Source organism: Equus caballus, chromosome 1 (assembly GCF_041296265.1).
Source record: "Equus caballus isolate H_3958 breed thoroughbred chromosome 1, TB-T2T, whole genome shotgun sequence".
Lineage (NCBI taxonomy): Eukaryota > Metazoa > Chordata > Mammalia > Perissodactyla > Equidae > Equus > Equus caballus.
The window spans coordinates 52,724,270-52,747,567 of record NC_091684.1 but is presented as its reverse complement, the minus strand read 5'-3'; positions in this window follow the sequence as shown (position 1 = coordinate 52,747,567).

The window sequence follows — 23,298 nt, the reverse complement described above, 5'->3', positions numbered from 1 at the left end:
AGTTTAGAGAAAAATTAACTGCTAGATAACATAGGCCTGTCTATATGTTCAAAAACCACACTGTAATTATCCTTTTTATTCCTTAATCTGCAAAGCTTACCTAGCATGATCATGATGTGGTGAAGTAGAATAATGGCTAGAGGCATAGAAAATCTAATTTTTAGGACTAATTTCATCAGAAACCAGCTATAAGCTCTTAGGAGAAAATCCTTGTGACTTACATTAGGCAATGATTTCTTAAATACAGCATCAAAAGCACAATTCATAGAAGAAAAATAATAAATTGAACTTCAGCAAAATCAAAAGCTTCTGCTCTACAACAGGCACTGTTAATGGGATGAAAACACAAGCCACAGACTGGGAGAAACACTTGTACAGCACGTATCTGGTAAAGACACGTATCAGGAATATACAAAGAACTCTTAAAACTCAAGAAAACAAACAACCTGCTTTTTAAAAACGGGCAAAAATTGAGCAGATCTTTTCCTGTCATCTCCTTTCTTCACCAAACAAGATATACATATGGCAGATAAGCACAGGAAAACGTGCTCAACATCTTTAGTTATCAGAGAAAAGGAAATTAAAAAACCATGATGAGATACTACTATACACCTATTAGAATGGCTAAAGTTAAAAAAAAAACTGACAATACCAAGTGCTGACAAGGATGCAGAGCAATTGTAACTCTCACACATTGCTAGTGGGAATGCAGAATGGTACAGCCAATTTGGAAAACACTTTGGCAGTTTTTTATAAAGATAAACACATACTTACCATTTCTCCCAGCAATTCCCTCCTAGGCATTTACCCAAGAGAAACGAAAAGTTACATTCACATAAAAACAAATAAACAAATGTTTATGTGGCTTTGTTCATAATCACCAAATATTGGAAACAATCAAATGTCCTTCAATAGGTGAATGGATAAATAAGCTTGGGGGACAATGGAATTAAACTCAGTAATAAAGGGGAACTATTGTTCATGCTACAACAAAGATGAATCGCAAAATGCACTATACTAAGTGAAAGAAGTCACACTGTATGATTCTGTTTATATGATGGCTAAAGTTTAAAAAAAGAAAGGCAGGAGAAAAGGCAAAACTATAGGGTTGAAAAGGGATCAATGGTTATCAGGGGCTGGGAGTAGGGAGAGAGGTTGACTACAAAGGAGCATCAAAGAACATTTTGGGCTAATGAATTTCTATATCTTGATTGTGGTGGTTCTTCTATGGCTATATGTTGGTCAAAACTCATAGAACTCTAACACCAAAATATGTGAATATCACCATATATAAATTATATCTCAGTTTTAAAAAAGGGAAGAATGCAATCTCTCCGCCTGTTACACATTTGTTAAATGGGAACGATGCAGCAGCTGCTGTTGCTAATGATGAGGATGATATATCAAACACAGGAGTTTTGGGATCATTTGTAAATGAGAACATGTCTGAGTGCTTTGAAATGCATGAAGTGCTGTAGAATTGCCAAATATTATTATTAGATTTTTCTGTTTTGCTTTTGTATTCAGCTACCTTGCTAAACTCTTTTATTATTTATGAAAGTTTATCCATTGATTCTTTCAGTTTTTTGAAGTAAATTATCAAACAGTCTACAAATAATGACAGTTAATTTCTTCCTTTTCAGCTTTATATCTTCTTTCATAAGTTCTTTTTAATTCTTGTGTTGTTTAAGATGGCCAAGTCAATGTTGAACAGTAGGTGTGGTCATAGACATTCCTGTCTTATTCCTAAACTAAAAAAGGCTGTTTATAAAATTTGAAATTTAAATATGATTTTGATAGGTTTGGGAGATACTCTTTATCAAAGGAAGAAAGTTTCTTTTTATTCCTGTTTCCCAAGAGTTGTTTCTTTTTTTTATATAGTGAATAGATAGTGATTTTCTTCTGTTTTTCCTGCATCTATTGAAATCATGAGGTCATTTTATCTTTTAATAAAAAATATTGATTTTCAGTCAAACTTCAGAGCTGACTTTTTATATGCTTATGTTCCTTCTCTAATCAATCTGTAACCTCCTAAAGGGCGGGGACTTTGTCTTTTTGTCACTGTATCTCCATCACCTAGCCCAGGTCTGATTTCAACAAAATATTTATCGCTAGAACTTGACTCTTGCCTCTAGAGAGAGGCCTGCCCTCACTGTCGGCACTATTGAGGTCTGGAGGGCTCAGAACTCCTCTCCCATCAGACTGGTGAATCCTTAGTTTCGAGGTTAGCCTCAACACATTTAGTCATCTGCATCTCTATCAAAGTTTTGGTTTCATTCTTTCTGTCCTAAAACTATTCTTCGAGATGGATTTTTTACAGAGTTAATATGAGTACAAATACTTTTTCAGGCTTCCCTAAGCCCTGCTGCTATTTTGTGTTTTAATATCTCTCTTTCCTGATCAAGAGTGGGTTGTAGGTTATACCTAGAGGCTTGACGATCTATTCTTCAAAGATCAGGATGTGAGCAGAAGCGAGAAAGATACTGGCAACACCTGGAGATTTGCAGCAGGAAGTTTCCATTTGTAATATAAGAGTGTCAACCAGGATAGTAGCGGCTGTAGAGCAGGTGGCCAACCTTGGGCTTGCTTTAATTGGTCTCTTGAGAATTCTGCTCTTGGGGAGATGGTGTAATGTAATGTGTAAGAGCATGGACTTTGGGCACAAGTGGCCCTAAGTCCAAGTCTTGGCTTTGACAATTAGTAACTGGGTAACCACAGATAAGTCAATTAACCTCTCTATTTTTGGTTTCCTCGTCTCTAAAATAGGTATAGAAGTAGGTGGTTTTGAGTGCCTGGCACACAATAGACTCTCAAAAAATGTTGGCTATTATTTCAACAGCAGTTGCCTAGGCATAAGCTGATGTGATAAAATAGGCTTCTCCATGAGAGGGCACTTAGAGGTTTTCTAAAATTTTGTTTTGTTTTAGATTTCTATCATGAAGGGAAAATATGAAATTTTTAAAATGCAGTGATAAAGATGCAGAACAAAGAGAATCATGACTCATGTTTCACAATTTACATAGCTTATTTGTTGTTTCATGTTCTGTAATACTTCAGACAGTTATATAATCTCCCCCCCCACCCAGCCCTTTTTAGGATGCCAGGATGTGACATCAGGAGAATAGGGAGGAAGAGTTTTTGGGGGAGGCATGCTGTGTTGTAGGGAGAAGGCATATGCTCTTCAGACATTAATGTCCCTTCACTTACACTGGGTAAAGCAATCCCAAATGCTGACTGATTCCAGGAAACAGTATTTTCTGCTGTGGTGGTTCTAGCTCTAAAATGCTATGGGAACTTTAGATAATGTTATGAGCCATTCTCAGCCTGGCCTGTTGTCAGACACTAGATTTAAGCCCTTGGTTAATTCCCAGTTGTACTGGCTTCCAAATCTCTCTAGTTCTTGAAGTCATAGCCTGGACTTCCCCACTTCCCTGGGGATAAATTTTCTTAGACACTGGTTCTCCTATATCATTCTTCTTTCCAAAGGCTCCAGTTGTTTCTCTTATCTACCCAGTGAGACAGGAATCATTCACCAGACTCTCCTGCCTCCATCCCCTTGCCTCTGACCCACCTCCCTGAATTCCTGTCCCCTCATCTCCCCGTGGGCTGCCCTCTCTTCCAGCCAGAACCATCCGTGAACCATTTTCATCTGCGTAGCTTTACTTGCTATCTCCTTGCCTCCATGAGGATGATTTCTCCATCTTGCTGTGTTCTCCCTTCCTCCCTTAACAAAATCATGAGACGGAGAAAATTTTAGTGTCTTGGAATCTTTGGAAGAGATCTGTTATTAGGTTTATTTGTGTTTGCGTTTGTTTAGAAGAAGTACTTTGATGTATTGGAAGTTGGAGTAAGATTCTAAGAGAAAGCACAAGTGAAAGGAGAAAGATAGTTGCTAAATTACAGTTAAAGAGGCAAAGTCTTATTAACTGAATTTCTGTCCAGCTCCATGATTGCTGGATATGTGAGCTTGGAGTTGTTGCCGAGATGGGGTTTAGTGACAATGTTTAGAAAAGTTCAGACCTGACTGCTCTGGGGTTTCATTCAAAGTTTCCCGCTGACACAGTAGTGATGGACCAGCAGATGCTGCAGGAGTGTCCCCCTCACTGAGACAGTCCTGGGGGCTTGGGGCAAAAAAACAAAAGCAAAACAAACAAGCAAACACCAGCCCAGGCAAAACTGGGATTCAGCTACCATTTCCGCCGAGAGCTTCTCCCTTCTGTGCTACTTTCTGCTGCGCGGTGCATCTTACTCTCCTATCTTTGGCAATTTCCTGATTTCAGAAAAATGACTTATCATTGCACATTTATACTTTGTGAGAATCAACAGTCTTTTTCTTAACACCTTCAATGCATTTTGGCCTTTTAAGACTCATCCCCAACTGGCTTTGTCCTTGCAAAGAAAATTTTAGACATCAATAAGTGTTCGGGGAAAATCCAGAAAGGAAAAAGAGTGGAAAGGGATTTTTCCTGGTACTCCTGAGGTTATAACATACCAGAAAAGCACTCATTTTATCTGCAATCTCCACCTTCTCTTTTTGGTTTAATATGGCCCACACTCAGGCCTGGAGGAGCCTATATATCATATGACATCTTTTCCATCACACACACTCACTACCCCTACCATGACTACAGTCAGTTGGCCCACGGATGGACATTTGATCCAAATGGAAATTCCAAGGCTAGGCTAGGCCAAACAGACTTTTTCTGGGGGATTTGAAATGGAGACTTGAAGTAACTGAGACATATAGCCATGGGGAACAGAGTAAAGACCACCTACACCACAGTTGAAGCTGGAGCTGGGGGTTGGAGGGGGGCATGAAATCCAAGAAAGAGCTGAAGCTGTAGGGAAGCGGAAACCTTGAGCCAAGAGAAGAAGCTATGGTTGATCCTCACTATCTGCGTGTTCCATATTTGTGGATTTGCTAAAATTTATTTGTAACCCCCAAATCAGTACTTGTGGAGCTTTTGCAGTCATTTGCAGATATGAGCAAAATGGTGAAAAATTTGAGTCACCCAACACCAGCTGAGGTCGAACAAGGCGATGCTCTGCCTTCCTGTTTTGGCTCTCATGCTATATATACAGTTTATTTAGGGCCATATTTTTCACATTTTTGTGCTTTTCTTGGTGATTTCACTGTTTAAAATGACCCCCAAGCATAGTCCTGAAGTGATGTATAGTGTTTCCAAGCTTAAGAAGGTTGTCACGCTCCTTACAGAGAAAATGCAACTGTGCTAGACAAGCTTTCTTCTGGCACGTGTTATAGTGCTATCCATTGTGAGTTCAATATTAATGAATCAACAATATATATTCAACAAGGTGCCTTAAAACAGAAAGACACATAAAACAAGGTTACGCAGTGATCAATTGGCAAAAAGGTTGTGACCATAGGCTCACAGGAACCTAATCCTGTATTTCCCCTAAGAGCAATGGCTCAATATTCACTAATTCAGTATTTGCGTCAATTTTAGAGAACATAATTGCTGCAAATAATGAGAACTGAGTATGTTTGCAGAGAGAAGAATGAAGCAGACAGAGGGGAAACCAGATGAGGGGCTGGGCTGCTCCAGAGAGACAGAAAGAGAAGCTGCCTTCTCCCTGCTGGCTCCCAGTTTCAAGATGAGCTCCCTTGAGGACTGGCTAAAATTCATTTCAATGGCATCTCAACATCTTTTTAAACTTTACTTAAGCTTGCTTGAATTCTCTCTCCTTGCAACCAATAAAGCTTTGGCTCAAACAGGTACTTCATACATTAACTACCCTGAGCAGGCAACATTGGAAAGATGCAATGGTCTCTCCATTTGAGGACTGGCCCAAGGTCACGATGAAGTCCATGCTGCTGAGGTTGCACTGGCTTGCTCCTGAGTCAGGTGCTGCGTCAGAAAATTAACCACCTCATCTCAGGGAGGTCTATGTTCTGACTACATGTTCAACACTGCTTGAAAAGACTTTAAGGACTTAAGCTTTTAGAAAAACCAAACTTTGATGGCAGTGTGAATTATCAATGACAAATCCTTTGCTTTGCAGCAACTCGCTTTGGTTTCTAATTTGGAAGATGACAGTTTTAGGATGGTCTATTTGTTTTCTTTGCTGGGGGACAAACACATTTTTGAAAATGAGTTCCAGTCTGAACACCTCTTAAGGAAAGGACTGTTTATTTGACAAAGCAGTATGTGTCCACACATGGGAAATTATATATAGAGAGAAGCACCACATCATGCAGAAAAAAAAAGTTCTAAGATTCTCTAAGGTTGTGGCCTGGGTAAAGGAACAGGCTCTGCCCCACATACTTGGTTTGATGGTCATGGGAAGTACACATTCAATGGTGTCTGAGCACCAAGCAGACCCCGCAGTGCTCTCCTAGCCCTCTGTGGTCTGTGGTCTGTGATGACTCCACCCTACCAATCCTCTATCTCTCACTCCCCAAACGCAAGGTCTCCATTCCAATCAACTATTTATCCCACTAACATATCGAGCTTCTTCTCTGCCCATGCAATCTCTCATGTCCATCTTGTCTGCATCTAAGGTCTCAGACTCTTCCCTTCAAAGCCAATCCAATTGCTCCTCCCCAAAATACTCCCAGTGGTTCCACAAGCTTCCTTTTCTTTGAGTGGCTCCTCCATCTCTTCTCTCTGAACCCATCTGGTACTTGAAGACAACCTTCTTCTAGAACCTAGAACAGCATTTCCTAATGAGGCTGACTCTAAGAATAATGAATGTTATAATTCTCAACTCAACAATCGTATTAGTACATAGAGGTAATAATAATTTCAAGGCATCTTACGAGCCATAATTTTCTGAAGTGTGGTTGATCAATGTCAGCCTCATTTCTTGGAGACCCCGGGGCACATTGGCCCTTGCTAATTTCTGTGGTCATACCAGCACATGGAATAAGTTAGTTTAGCTCATGGCTAAATTTTTCATTCCCAAAGAGTAATTTTGTTAGTGCCAACTTGAAAATAATACTACATTGTCTCGGGGGAAGACTTTTCCCAAGTAATATAAGTCCCTTTTCTGCCAGCTCATTCAGTATCATAAAAGCCTTCTGAGATAGGGATCGTGCCATCTTTTTTAAGGCAAAGAAACTGAGGCCTAACAGGAATACTTTATACAGACAAAAAGTTGGGGCTAAAAGAGAGAAGATCTTTTGGATCTGGGTCTAAGTGTAGCAAGGGAAACCAAGGAAGCCGCACTCCCAGAATAGGGCCACCAGGCACAGTTGGGCAGATTGCACACTGCATAACTTCAGAGCTTATGAGGATGGTGCTTCCTGGGGTTGACTTGTTTGGCCAGATGTGGTGGCCCTGCCTAGAGGACCTAGTCTGAGGTAAAGTGGAAGCCAGTGCTGGATACCAAAGAAGAGACTAAGGGTGCTTCGTCTTAGTCCTCTCCTTGGACATCCAATCTCGATGGCTTCCATTGTTTTTATTCTTACTTAGGTCATAGAAAGGGGAGAATTTGTCAGGTTTGTCTCTCTTAACAGGGTTTTCATTTATAAAGAAGCACCAAGCCAGGATCTCTTAAAGGGTCAGACTTTCAGACACATCTGGTTAGTGTGCAGCCTGTGTCAGAAAGAGAGGCCACATCCCTGAAAGATCCGGGGCCAAGATCTATGCATTATGGACTTAACTCCTGACACATTTGGCACGAGTTGAAAATGAAAGAAGAAAACACCCACTGTCTCAAGAGGCCTTGGGCGGGAACATACAAGGCAAAACGTTTTAGTTGTAGACAAGAAAATGTTGGAGAGGCAGCAAGGAATGAGCTGGTCAGGAAATATTCACTTCCTGTGGAGACTCCCAGAGTTCTCTCACTCTGGCCAACCCCGGTTGCAGATGATACAGCCCAGAAAACACTGTAGTACAGCAGCACCATTGGCTCAGCCAGCTCCAGTCAGCTGCACCGTTGACCCTACTTGCCCATGCAGAACCTTCTGGGTTTCTTCCTGAGGCAGGGGATGCTGAAATAAACCAACAAGAGAGATTTAGATTGGGAATTTGGCGTTCTGGAGGCAAGGGTAGGCAGATGTATAAGCTGCAGCTAAAAATAAATTTCCCGACTCTTTCAGGCACAAACAAGGAATTCAGGTTGACTTGACTTTGAGGAAATGGCTTAAAAGAAATGGCTTTTATTTAACGATGGGTGTTTTTCAATACCATGGTATAAGAATACTGTGATTCACCTCCTCTCAGATGAAAACCTACTCCTGAAGCTTGCTGCATTAAATGGGAATTAGTATGCTAAGTCCATTAACCACAGCCACTGTTTTCAGGGTAAATCAGACTTGTCTCTTAAATTGAAAAAAAAAAGAAAGAGAGAAAAACAAATGCAGCAATGAGTCATGCTGAGATGCCTTGCCTTTAGTGAAAAAGGAAGTATGTTTTCTCTGACCGGCCCACACAAAATCAGATATTTAATATTATTACTGAGAAGACGGAAAAGGTTTTCAGGAAAAGATTCCTGTTGCTTAGCTCCTAGCAGCCCGCAAAGGAGCAAGTAAGAAGTCGAGGGGACTGGCCAGCCTATTAAAATAAGGCTGAGAAACAGCATCTTTGATTCCACCGAGCTGTCCTGCGAAACCAAAGGGTATAAGTAGATAGGTTAGGCTGGCAAGAGATTCCAAACCAACCAACTAAGCAACCAGCTTATTTTTAGGCACATACTACATGAGGGTACTCAACTGTAGGGTTTCTGCCTTCAGAACGTGGTTGCGTTTTGGATGTTTGGCTAAGCAGGAAACACTACGAGCATTTACAACAGAGAATTGTTTACACGAGAGATAGAGGAGCTGAGACACCAGAGAGAACAATGCTAGCAGGGACCTCTACCAGCCCCGAGGCTGGAGCGACAACGGCAACGTTTCCAAAGTTCCAGGGACTGGAGTTAAGAGGCAGAACTGAAACCATGGTGGGTCTGTCCTGTGAGAGCTGGAGCCATGCAGGAGACCCAGCTACAGTCAGAGAATGAGGGAAAGAAACACTCTAGCTTACCTTGTTCCCTGACAGTCTCTCACAGGTGCCTGCCATTGACTGGATGCAGGCAGAAACCATCTAACATAGGAGTCTGGGGAAGGCAACCTGCTGGGGGCAGCCCCCCTGAGAAGCAGGGCAGGGCAAAGAATGGATGCGGGGCGAGTAGGTCCAGGTCTGGCACAGTGAACATGCATGGATCATTTTTTACCTTCAACCACAATGACTTCACCTCACCCTTGGGCCAGACCATGACAAATCGATTGCAAGCCGTGAACGCTGGCTGGAACGGACTCTGGGGTCAACATCTGCCTCATCCTCTCACTAGCCACTTAACCCAATTTGCGCCAATCTCCAGGCCCTTTTAAGGAGGCACCTTAATTCTTCCAGGTGTTAAGGAACTATAACACACATGGTCTGACTTACATACTGTCTCTTCACAGAAGCCTGGGAACTGACTGTCCTCGCTCCTGTGCCCTGTGGAGAATCCCAGGATCTAACCAGCCCCATAACCAAGTGAGCAGGATTTCATCTGGCTTTTATTTCATCTATGATCAGCTCTGACAAGGCCAGCTCAACACACTCTAAAGCCCAGGGCGTCGAAACTGATGCTCTCCGTGCCTCAGTGCCTAGCTAATGCAGCTCTGAACTGATGTCACGAGCCTGTCTTGCTAAAGGCAACCTTATCAATATGATCGATTCAGAGGCTTTGGTCTTCCTAACCAGCTATATGACCTCAGATAAGTTACTTAACCTCTTTAAATCTCTGTTTCCTCGTTTATACGATGAGAACAAACACAGGACTATTGTGTGGATTAAATGAGAGGAGCTCTATCAAAGCTTAATAAATGGCAGAGCTACCACTGTATCAGTCAGGATTCCTCCAGCTGTAAGTGACAGCAGCCCGACTCCACCTGACTGAAGCAAAAATGTCCTGGTTTCAGGAACATCTGGACCTAGGAGCTCATCCGAGTTCCTCACTATGGGTTCTCTCTAAATCACTCAGTTCTGTAGTCCTCTGATTGGTGTCATTAGCAGACTGTCTCCCATGAATTGGCAAGATGGGTGCTGAGACATCCTCTCAGCTGCGCACCCACAGGAGAAAGAGATCCCAAGAGTTTCCTGGAAACTCTGGAACGAGGTTTCACTGGCCTGGTAGGCTCTCATGTCCAGCCCTGAGTTAGTCACTGAGGCCAGGGGATGGAATGCTCCAGCTGGCCAGGCCTGGGTCCTGCATCCATGCAGATTGAGAGTAAAGGGAAGTCAAGTCTCCAAATGGAAACAGAGGAGCTGTTTTCAGAAGGAGGAATGGATGCTAGAAAGGCAAAAACAAGCTACAGTCATGCATCACTTAATGACAAGATGCATTCTGGGAAATGTGTTGTCAGGTGATTTTATCATTGTGCGAACATCGTAGAATGTACTTACACAAACCTAGATGGTATAGCCTACTACACACCCAGGCTATAATGTACTAATCCTATAGAACGACTGTTGTATATGCGGTCCGACATTGACTGAAACATCATTATGCAGCACATGACTGTATTTCCACTATAGCAGCTATTGTTCCATTAGTAGCAGTACAATTTACGATTTATTACTTACTACTAGTACTGCCACTATCCCCACTACTACTACACTATCCAACAGTACAAGAACTTGGAGGATTATTCAGTGAACAACTGGGCTAACAGGCAGGTAAAAGGGAAATCTGAGAAAGCCCTCACAGGAGAAAAAGGATCCTGGACAGACGGAGATAAGATGAAAGAGCTCGCCGCAGTAGATGAGAGGTGACGTGAAGGCAAAGCTAGAGTGCTGAGTTCTAGGAGGGGGTTAAGCATCTTTCAAAAGCCAAAGCTATCTGAATGGCAATGCAAAATACATTTTGCAGTTACTAAATTAAGACCACCTCACTGTGACTATTTAGATAGAGCTTTTATGGCCACACAAAGCATACACGGTATACACTTTCAGCACAGTGCATTCTCTCTCAGCACTGACACAGATGTCTACAGACAAGCCAACAACATTCCCTGTGCAGGACAGCCACGTCCACAAACACTTTACTGCAACTCAGTCAAAAATATGCTCTTCACATGGGAACCTCATAATGTTGGAACATTCTACTTTTTCCTCCCCATCATCTTAAGTGAAACAGGTATGGGATGTGTATATTGAATTTCTGGCAGAAAGTTCAGGAACTATAACCTATCATGAAACATTGGCTATTTAGCAATGCTATAGCATCCTTTAGCAACTGGTTTACTCCAGGATTAGTGAGGTATACAAGTATATAAATATACGTAGAATGATATGGTGAAACCACCAACTCTGAACTTGAACCTATCTACATTTTACATACAATATGTTCTGTCGACAACAGAATTATCTCTAAGTTGTGCTGCACAAAGTATTGGAAAGACTTTGCACATTGCCCCTCTATGTAAGCTAAAACTATGTTCTCAGAAATTTATTTTTCTGTTAAACATTAATAAAGTGTTAAAACTATTATGCTATAGGATTCGCTTAAAGCAAAGCCTCTCCATGCAAAACAACTGAATGAAGCCAGTTATTTGGGTCATCTGGACGTTTCACCTAAAGAGCAGCCAGATCAGGTTGGCTGCCATCCATGTGAGCATAAGAAGTCAGCAGACTTGGCCAAACAAATCCTTCAGTTCAATGTAAGCAGAATATATGTTCTCTTTTGTTTTGGGTTTTTTAAAAGACTGTGCAATGGTTAGAGCACATGGTTCATGTAACAATTTTCAAAAAAGAAAAAACACATATCTCAGGTGAATGCTTGAGATAGCCTTGTTGAGGGTGTTAGGATAGTGTACTTTCTTTACTGTACGGTAGTGTTCTGAGGAAACTAGTCAGGTAGTATTATGAAATCTGAAGGCTCACCAAATAGAAAAGAATAACATGACTTTACATTTTTAGACTTTATTACACTTTTCAAACCACTTGAAATGTAGTCATTCTCTCAATCCTCCAAACTGGCAGGTAGGGCTGACGCCTAATTTAGCGCCCGTCCCACTCCTGTACACTCTTTTCCGTAATAACGCAAACAGAATGAAAACATTCTTCACCATGTTGAGAAAAGACAGTCATTTGGTTTTCTAAGGCTTTTTTCTTTCTTTCATATTTTGAAGGGTGGTGTAGACCAGATTAAAAAACATGGCTCAGGGAAGCCAGAAATCATCGCCCCGAGTGTTTATTAAGTGAATCACAAATTCATTCAGCATGACTGCTTACCCGGAGAAATAAAGGCAAAATGGTAACAAGCTGTGAGCCTCCAAGTACCTTCAGCTTCAGGATCTCCCTCGGAAAGGGTCACGAGGGTAATCATTTTCAGCTGTCCCTGCCTCGCTTCCGCTGTCAATGGAAACATCCAGGAGGATGAATACGCTTTCTGACTAGACTCCGGACTGACCTAGACAGCTTTTTGGAAATTCAGGATATACTTTTCCTAAAGCTTCTTAATTTCTCCCATCCCTCCCTGATTGAAAACATCATTTATCCCATTACAGCATGTGGAAAGCGAGGGGAGGGAGAAGCAGACAGGATCTGAATTCAGGATAAAAATTACTTTGTGAGTTGATTATTCTCATCCATAACAAATGACAATTTTCATGTCATTTAGCTGATTCCAGAACAGAATCACCCAGAGTGATATTAAGTACTATTTTTCATACTATTTATCTTGAGGCTCCCAATGAGACATGTACACCTACATTTAATAACTAGTGATCCATAGCTTGCATGTTTCCTGGAAATGTTCAGATATTTTGTCAAGTCCAGCTAGCCGTTATTTCACTGGCTACACGTGAAAGAATTCCCCTCTTTCACTTATATATTGTGGTGGGTTCCAAAGACTTAAGACTTCCTCCAGTGTCTGACAACTGTCTGGAGATCTTAGTTCTAAAGAAATTTGTGGATTTGTAGTTTCTGAAGTAACTCTATTCCTCTTTTGTTGGGTGACAGCTACTTCAATGCCATGACTGTCTCATCAGCTCTTAAATAGGCTCAGCCCTCTCTTATTTGGAACTCTCTTTGAAACTCTAAGACGATGTGTCATTTCAAGGGCAAAAAAGCAAAAATGCTGTAAATATGAGCGGATGCTAGAGTCCCAAAGACTTTCAACAGGCCACAGCTTCCTAGTTGCTGACATCAGCAATGTGGTTCTTATTATACAGCTGGGTTTCAGACTGTGGTACTTTCCAAGTATCATTTCTATTTTATGTAAAGAACATGGATTCCATGCAGTTTCTATTGAGTTAATGGATGAGATTTGCAATGGATCTTTCTCTCAGGTATTCCCACAAATTAGCAAGATGACTCTGGCCACTAACCCATTTCCAGGGACTAAGACAAAGTGCAAGAATCTGACTCTGTCATTCATCAGAACTGAAATTGTCTGTCGGTGGTTAATACACCCAATTAGCTCCAAATCTGCTAGATAAATTAGAACTTTCTAAGGCAGTAGCAACAGGAAAGCACAAGCATCACGAACAATAGAAAATCAGAGTATTCACGTAGAAACTAACCCATTTACCCAGCAACAACCTGCTCTCAGTCTGAACTTTTTTTTTTCTTTTTTTTTAAAAAGCCAGAATTGGCCTTGGCTGTTTTTTTTTTTTTTTTTTAAAGATTTTATTTTTTCCTTTTTCTCCCCAAAGCCCCCCGGTACATAGTTGTATATTCTTCGTTGTGGGTCCTTCTAGTTGTGGCATGTGGGACGCCGCCTCAGCGTGGCTTGATGAGCAGTGCCATGTCTGCGCCCAGGATTCGAACCAACGAAACACTGGGCCGCCCGCAGCGGAGCGTGAGAACTTAACCACTCGGCCACAGGGCCAGCCCCTCTCAGTCTGAACTTTTAAGTGAACGGATCATTACTTGAATGGGCAAGGATACAGCCTCAATAGTTCATCTACTAATACAGTCCCCTTAAAAATCACCTCTGTTCAGCAAATACTAATCCAGCAAGATCAAGCTCTTGGCTAAGTTCTTTATAGGCACCGTCTCCCATAACCTTCACAACAGTTCTGTGAAGTAGGTACTCTTACTGGCCCATTGTATAGATGATGAGATGGAGGCACAGAGAGATTAGGTAACTTGCCCAAGGTCACACAGAAAGTAAGCGGCAGAGCTGGGACATGAAAACAGTCCTGATTGACTTTAAATCCTCTTAACCGTTCTATTTACTGCCTTGGTAATAGGACGAACCCCCTGCCTCAGTGATCTAAAACTAAAAAAGAAGTTGCTACTGAATATTTCACTCAGTGTGTCATCTGTGGCTACCTTTTTCCTCCCCCTGGCTTCCTACTTGTTCACCTTCTAAGGACTCTTGCAGTTTTCATTGGCAAATCTCCTTTTGTACTTTACCTCTCTTTCTTTGCAGTTGCATGATGCATACTTCATATCAGCAGTGAAGCCTCCAGATGAGATCTCTGCATGGCAAGGTTGGAAGGAGCCTTTGCACCTTCCTTTGCTTATGAACTTGACACGTGCTACAATTCCTAATGGGGCCTCCCGCCATATACAAGTCTCTGGTTTGCCAACCCCAAGACTCTAGGTCATCTACGAGCATATTTCTTGTCTCTTCTTCACAGCAGGTTATGGCTTCAAAGTAGAATCCAATTTTGTGATTTTTATGTCCTTTATTATGATGATAAACAACTTTTGCTCTTTGAAAAATGAATAAAATAAGCAAGTCTTTCTAAAAAAAAAAAAAAAAGATGTATATGAATTGGCATTGATATGCTTAAACCCTGTCTGGGAGGTTGAACAAGAAAGCCACAGCTACTTCTGGCGGTGCTGATGATGGAAAATGGCAACTGAGCAGACGAGGGGTGAGGTGGGATGGAGACTTTCATTCAACACCTCTTCTTACTTTTTGATGTTCGAACATGAGAACTTATTGACTACTCAGAAAAAAAATAAGTTAAGGAAAAGAAAATGCTCTTAACTTTTACCTTGAAGGGAATCAGAAGCTACCACATCGCCACAAGACTCATCAGGCGGGAGTTAGGTTAGTCTAGAGACAAATTTTCACAAGCAGCGAGTGGCAGTTAAAAAGCCTAGAAAGAGATGGTTCCCTGACTGTGCACACAGCCCGCGTCCCACCGGCAAGGGTGTAGGAAGCTGAGGTAATAAGAGAGCAAAATTTACCAAATCGTGTCCCATGTTAACAGGTTCTCAAAGAGTCAAACAAAAAGTGGGGCTCCTACAGGACTTCTCAGAGCCCTGGTTGCCATTGTGCATTGAGACTTCCCAAGAAGGGGTGGGCAGTGTTTCCTAAAGTTACTTACCAATGAAACCCAGTTTCTCCGTCAAGGGGTAGCTCACAGATCTGTGCTCCATGGAACACATTTTGGAGAAAGTGCTAGATTGTCAAGGACCCTTTCAAATAAGAGATTCTATCTAAGCTCTATATGGAATTTTGAGTTCTACAAATTGTTATAACAACAACACGCACCAATGCAACATGTGTTAGACTGAGATCTTCCTTTGCATAAAAAATGTATTCAGTTCAAGGAATATTGAATGCCTGTCTGTGCAAGGTGCTTGGGCGTTCTGGGGCTACAGAAAGGAGTCATTAAGGTGACTGATAAGTGGGATAAAACTGCCTCCTGCAGCAAAGAGAGGAACTAAGCCAACACAAAGAGCTGGTTCTAATTCCACAGATGACATGACCTCCTTTACTCTAATTTCTAAATCTTGTTTTGAGCTGAATACCCCCATATCCACTTCTGAATTGAATTGAACATTGGCCCAGGCATTTCACAAAAGCAGAGCTCAACACCCTTCAAAGTGGGGCAATGTCAGTGAACAACAGAAACACCATCCATGGCAGGGGTTGTGGAGAACATTTCATCTATGTAAATGGGCAACTTAACTCCCATTTTATGGCTGAAAACCAAACAGATCAAGCAGTTACTCCTAACGTGCCCCATGACTAGTGATGGGGGACGTCCCCCTGTGCATTTTGGATGTCATTTTTGTCTACAGTGAAGCAGCACTCAGGGTCCACTTTACCAGCTGGAAGAAGTCAAAGAAATGCTCTGGAAGTGAACCTTTTAAATTAACACAGGCATTGGAAATAATAATAAACAAAGGCCATTTTGAGATTTAATAAAGAATTTTTACATATGTCATTGTCTCTCACGAAGTCCTCATCACAATCTCGAGAGTGAAGGAGGTTCTCACATCTCCATTGTACAGAAAACAAAATAAAAACTCAGAGAGCCTTACTAACCTGCCCTTGGTCACACAGTCAGCACATGATAATGCTGGGAATCAAATCTACCCATTGTGGTGCCAAAGCCCATCCACTTCAGTTCACCTCAGTTACATGGACAGAACTGCTGCTCCACGAGGGGTTTGCTCTAAAATCTCACTACGCAGTATGAGATAATATTAAGAATTCAGGGACCGGCCCTGTGACCGAGTGGTTAAGTTTGCACACTCTGTTTCAGCAGTCCAGGGTTTCACCGGTTCAGATCCTGGGCGCGGACATGGCACCGCTCATCAAGCTGAGGCGGCGTCCCACATGCCACAACCAGAGGGACCTACAACTAGAATGTGCGACTATGTGCTGCAGGGCTTTGGGGAGAGGAAGAAGAAAAAAGAGATTGGCAACAGATGTCAGCTCAGGTGCCAATCTTTACAAAAAAGAATGCAAAAGGACCTGCTTCCTCACTTTGTCACACACACTTTGGTTCCCTCCCCTCCCCTGAGGGCTCCTGAACACTCAGGCTCTGGGCAGCTCGGGACAAAGGGGAGCTCTGTCTTGGCACCCCTGAATTCATGTGTAGCAACAGGGACTGGCACAGTATGCTGCTTGCAAAGTTCTGCTCTAGATGGCCCTCATAAGTGTAATAAAATACCAGTAAGGTTCATATTAAATAAAATGCCAGTAAAGTTTATATTAGCTTTCGGTAATACTAATAGGCCAAATCAATATATCAAAATGGCAAGGCAATGTGTTAGGTGCTACCAGCCGTGCCCAATTAAAAAATAAGTCATTTTCAGAAAGGGACTAGGTTTGAAAATTTTAAATCTGGATGAAAGACAGAAAATGAAAACTCCTATAATGTAACGTGAAACGTGGTTATAAAAAGAAACTGGGTTGAATAACCAGAGAATGAGGACTACCTTAGACACTGCAACAGGCCAAACGTCAACTCTTTGATGACCCAGATACCAGAACCAGGACTGGTTCTGAGACTGCTTCTTTTCCTTTGGTCAGATGAGATATAAAAATGCTACAATTACTGAAACTTTAGGAAGACAAACCTGGGAAGAAATGCAAGTAAAATAATGGTATTTAAACCTAAGATATTAACATTTGGGAAGCTAGTTTTTGTTACAGATCAGCTTTATCATTTTTTTTTTTTAAAGATTGGCGCCTGGGCTAACAACTGTTGCCAATCTTCCTTTTTCTTTTTCTCTGCTTTATCTCCCCAACCCCGCCCCCCGTACACAGTTGTATATCTTAGTTGCAGGTCCTTCTAGCTGTGGGATGTGGGACGCTGCCTCAACATGGCCTGACGAGCAGTGCCGTGTCCGCACCCAGGATCCCAACCCTGGGCCGCCGCAGTAGAGCGTGCGAACTTAACCACTCGGCCACGGAGCCGGCCCCGATATCATTTTAATAATCTATGTCTCTTATTTATTTATTTATTCATTCATTTATTTATTTATTATTTTTTGGTGAGGAACATTGGCCCTGAGACATCTGTTGCCAATCTTCCTCTTTTTGCTTGAGGAAGACTGTCACTGAGCTACCATCTGTGCCAATCTTCCTCTATTTTGTGTGAGATGCCACCACAGCATGGCTTGATGAGCAGTGCTAGGTCTGCGCCTGGGATCCGAACCCGCAAACCCCACGCCACCAAAGTGTAGCCCACGAACTTAACCACTATGCCACCGGGCTGGCCACTGTGTCTTCTAAGTGTTTAAATACTAAAGATAATTTATTATGGTAGAATTGTGGTTTTAAGCAAATGTTTAGAAGTGTTTGCATTAACAATAGATATTTAAATATTTGAGAAAATTTAATTTGATAGATCCATATGTTTTCAATTTTGTTAGTTGTGAGGTATGTACAAACATTTAAAGGAATGTTGACTGTTTAATGATTAAAGAAATGCTAATTGTTTGATAAATTCAAAAGTCTATTAAGCTGGATATTAAACAAAGCACAAAAAGTCATGAGTCTTTAAGGATGCTCAAATTAAAGAACAATTTATTGATGGTTACTGTGACAGAGTTTGTTTACTTCAATGAGTATGTATTACATTTATTCATTTATCTTTCTTGAGATATAAGTAATACGTTCTAGCTTTCTATCTGCTCCATTTATGCCCTCACTATTTGTAGCACCTACAAGGCAATGGACCATGTGTTACATTTCTTTGCAATTCCAACCCTCAGCTCCTCAGAGTCAGAAACACTCTAGGAGCTAAACATGAGCTTGTTGATAGATTCACTTGGAATCTCAACCTCCTTTTTGGAAGGGGTGGGGTAGAATTAAAATTGCCACCACCACCAACAACCAGTCAGACCACATGGTCAGACAGTGTTTGTGGTGGCTGGGGTGGAGTAAAGGTATTGGAGACCAGGAAAAAAAATGAGTGTTTGGTTTAGCATTTTACTAACTGGGAAAGAGCCAAGAGTGGTTAATTTCCTTTTCAGGACAGAATTCATCTTCTAAATGGGGTTTGTGCCTAAAAAATGTAATGTGGTCAGAATGAACTAGAGAATAAGTTATGGAGTCAAATGGCCATTGGTGTTTTCTTGACTAGTATATCTTAATTTTGCTGAAAATTAGTTCTGAACCAGTTATCATTGAATAAATAGGTCTGAATTCACATTTTTATTACAATTGGATTAACTGGAAATTAACTGCCACAATCTGGTCCAAATATATTAAGACAACAAAGAAATCCTGCTAATCCTGAAATAGATTGTTACCAAGAAATAGAAGAAAAGTACTCTAAAGCTGGAAGAGTCTTTGAGATCCTTCAAGAATAACAGTATCAAATAGTAGTTATGTGTTTAGGCTCTGGACCTGGTGTAATCCCGTTTGAATCTTTGCTCTGCCACCAACTATCTGTGCGATCTTGGGAAAATTTCTGCATGTCTCTGAGCCTCAGTTTCCTTTTCTGTACAGAATAAGAGATTAAAAAGTATAACCTATTAAAAGAATTAATGAGAGAAATAAATAGTGGTATAATGCTATACATAGAGCTCCTAGTACAATGTCTAGCACACAGTAATAGCTCAAGAAATGGCAGTTATTATGTAGTCCAACCTTAGCATTTTATAGATGAAGAAACTGAGACTCAGAGTAATTACGGTAATTTAGGGACAGAGCTAAGACAAGAACTTAGAATTTCTGAATTCCAATCCAACTCTCTAGTCAGGATAACTTTTCATTCAGCATTCATTCTATAATTTTGATCTTCCTAGCATATAATTTGTGAAAACTTGGATGGGTGAACTGGGCTGAAATACATTTTTCCACTTTCTGTGAAAGTGGGTTTTAAGTTGAAAATATATAACCTACTTATGATAAGGACTATTTTCAAGCTCTTCAATAGAATCATCTAGTAAATCAACTACAAAAATTATTTGTAAACTAGTTACAAGTCATTCTTAACTATTTAATTGAAAGATCCTACTCTTGGCAACATTAATTTGAGTGTTGACTAAATCAATTTGAATTGTGGTATACACTTATGTATACTCTAAAAACTGAGGCCATCTAGTCACACAGCTCTATCAGTACAGGAAATTACTGCCCCAAGACGTCTCTAATAGGAACAGTTATCTCTTGTTGAATAATTTCATTGAGACCAAAGTCAACACACCAACACATCTAATTCTGGGTTTATCTCTTGTGATGGTCAAAATGCTCTTCAAGATCAGATAATCTTAAATCCAGCATCTACATGGCACTTAATATATTCTAGAAGTTGCAGCCACCATTGGTCAACCTGAGACTTCCTCCTCCTTTTCAGCAACAGAGCATAGGGAAGTTATGGCTTGTTCATTTTGCGGTACAAGCACTGTCAGATTCCAGGTAGTTCACCTAGAGCAGATGGGACCAGTTGCCATGGACCTAATAGGTGGTCAATATATGGTGGCTGAATTGAAAATGTCGAAGACATGTAGTAATTCATTCATGTTACGTGTATTGATAGAAGTGATTAAAATTTCATTTTAGGGGATGATTCTACAAAGAGTATGCCCAAGAATAAGCTTTGATCTAATAAAAGAGAAAGAGAGAGCTGGATGAATTTTTTCCAGGACAATGTGATCCCAGATAAAAAAATGTATTAGTCAAGATGATTTGGGCTGCAAGAGACAGCAACCTACTGAAGAAGAAAGGGGAAGTGTATTGACTCATAAACGCACAGGAAGATGGGATGGGACTGGCTGAAATTAGACACTGGAGGACTACTGACCTTCTCTCTTCATTCATTCTCAGACCAGCTTTTCCATAAGGCAGGAGTCTCATCTGCCTCCAGCCGTGGGTTCCTATCCTTTACAGCCTCAAGAAGAGAGAAAAGAGGTCCTCTTCACCATGCTCCAGTTGAAATAACCCAGGGAAGGACTTTGAAAGGCGCGACTTGAGTCACATGCCCGTCATGGACAATTGTCATGGCCAGGGATATGAGGTACCCAAGAAAGGGGGTACCTTTCTGAGCACACAAAATCTATCCATCACTGCTAGCATTTATTGAAGGCTTTCTTTGTGCCAGGCACATGCACTCTCTTATTTACTTTTAAGGTAAGGATCATGATTGAGGCATCTGTAGGGGCACATTGAATTGTTCTGAGGAGCATTAGGGAGCCTAACCTAGAAGAAGAAAGGGGAGCCCTAAGTTACCAATTAAAATGAAAAGCTGGACTCCTACAGCAAGGTACCTCCTTCTCTCATCCTGAATCAACAGGAACAAGAGTGAACGCCAAAGGCAATCCCCTTCACACCATCCCTATTCTTAAACACCCTTCCCAACTGGGGTGGAATCAGGTTTTAAGAGGTCGGAAGCTTATATAAATTGGGGATCCCTCTTTAAGGGAAAGAATACCAAAACAGTTTACTTACGCAAATTTTCCAACATATGACCATGTGAACACATTTTTAGTGCCCCTTAGCTATGTCCCTCTAAGAGATGGATCCTGAAATATAAGCTCCATTAACTTCATGAAAAATCCACCTCTAGAAACATTTATCACAGAAAACTGCAGTTTGAGCCACGATTTAAATGGATGTCTAGGGTCCCAAACACCCATTCTATTTCTAGAATACCACCCAGTAGGACCCCTCCCCACTGGCACTTGTCTTTCAAGAACTTCTAAAATTCAGGCTCTTTAGTGATTTAGATTGTCCTTCTACCTCGATTAACTCAAATCCTGGAAATTCTTCATTTTTATAATTATCTGAAACTGACTTGCACCCATCCCGCACATGATTCTTCTCTCTTTAAAAAATATGGCCTCTGACTAAGGAGAAATGGACTTGGGAACACCACTTATTCCAAGGCAAACTCTTTGGCCTCAGTGTCATGGGCTTGAACTTGACGTTCCCAGCCACAGCACTGCTGAAACTGATAGTCTAGTCATGTAGGGGATTTTCCTGACTCCATGTCTGTCTCCCCATGGCTGTTTATTTGTACTGCTGTCTGCTACGGTTTGGGACAGTGACCTTAGAAGCTGCTTCCCCAGCCCAAGTCTGTAGCCAGAAAACTAGGAGTTTCCCTCTGTGCTCCTCGCAGCCAACTGGAGGGAACTGGCTATTGATTCACACTGTGTGAGTGGAGAGAGAGAGAGAATGGGAGAGAGAGAGAGAGAGCAGCCTTTTAAAATCAATGCCAAGCCAGCTGTGGCTCTCTGGACAGCTGAGTCACAGACGATCAGGCAGTTCAGTTGGAAGACACACTGTGCATGCTAACTCCTGGGTTCCGGCTGGTGTGGGGGAGAGTTAAATAAAAAGAGAGGGGGGATAAGAAAAGAAAGCCACAATTTAATCTCAGATATCAGTTCATTCTGAGACTTGCTGTGATCAGAGGTGAAGGACAAGAAGCTGGTTCCCTTACGAGTCAGACTCCATCCTCATGTGGTTAGTCAAGAATCTGTTAGAGAAATCTGAGCATTGCTAGTTTGTTTTTTAATACGTAAATTACAGTAATTGCTAGAAGATGCTGGCTGCTGCCTCCTTTTTGGAACTGGCTAAAAGTTGTCTTAAAATGTTGACCACTGAGTCACGTTCATAATCAGCTGTGTCATGGCCGGATTTGGCAGTCTCATGAGGTATGAGAAGGTCATTATAGTGATGGTCTAAAATTTGTCCAAAATGAAAAAATAATCTCCAAAGGATGGCAAGGGAGACTTGAACGGAATCTAAGGAACACAGATATGAGCATAGTGGACCACGACTGTTCTGGGCAGGAAGTTCACTCCAGGTGGCATTTCCTGGCAGTGGAATAACATGTGCCCACTTAGCAGAGGGGTTTATTCATTGGAGTCATCACCAGCTCATCATATTTGTGAAGCAAGGACAATCTTCATGGAATCTCTCAACTGCCTGCTGACACCCCTTAGTTCTCTGGCTACTGAGAGGATTCTGTGTCTCCATCCTGTCTACCCAAAGGTCTAAGTAACCCACAGGCCTGCTCTTTCTGCTTCTATGCACAGAGTATGGAGTGTTTCAGAAGAAAGTCACAAGGCCATGCTGGTAGGATTTCCTACAAAGCCATGCTATCAAGGCCCAGCTGGGCCCAAGCCTGGAAAGTGATCCTTTTATCCATCTCTTCTTACTGCTATCTTGTTCACACCAAGCTGTTTCTCCTCTTCTAGACGTAGGCTAGACAGCTTGTGTGTAGACTAGACAGGTTGTATGCGTGCGTGCGTGCGTGTGTGTAATAAGGAGATAAGCCCCACAGCTTCCTCTCTGCTGCTGATGGGGGCATCCTCTTGCCTGAGGCCTCAGCTGCCATCTCCTCTCTTCCCTCTCCCCAACTCCACGTCTCACTTTGCTCCTCTACCCTGGCTGCACTAGAATTATCTGGGGTGCTCTAAAAGTAAAGATACCAAGGCCCCATCCTACCTTCAAATTCTAGATTTAGTTCATCTAGAGTGTGGCCCAGCAACGAACATCTGTAGTATTGTTGAAGCTCCCCACGTGATTCTAATATGAATCACCAGCCAGCTCTCCATTGCTTTCTTCCTGAGGCTACAGCAGCATCTCAGTGTCTGTCATGTAAAGTTCCTACAACATTGAACAAAAGCTCTCACACATTTGTGTGGAAAATCTTGG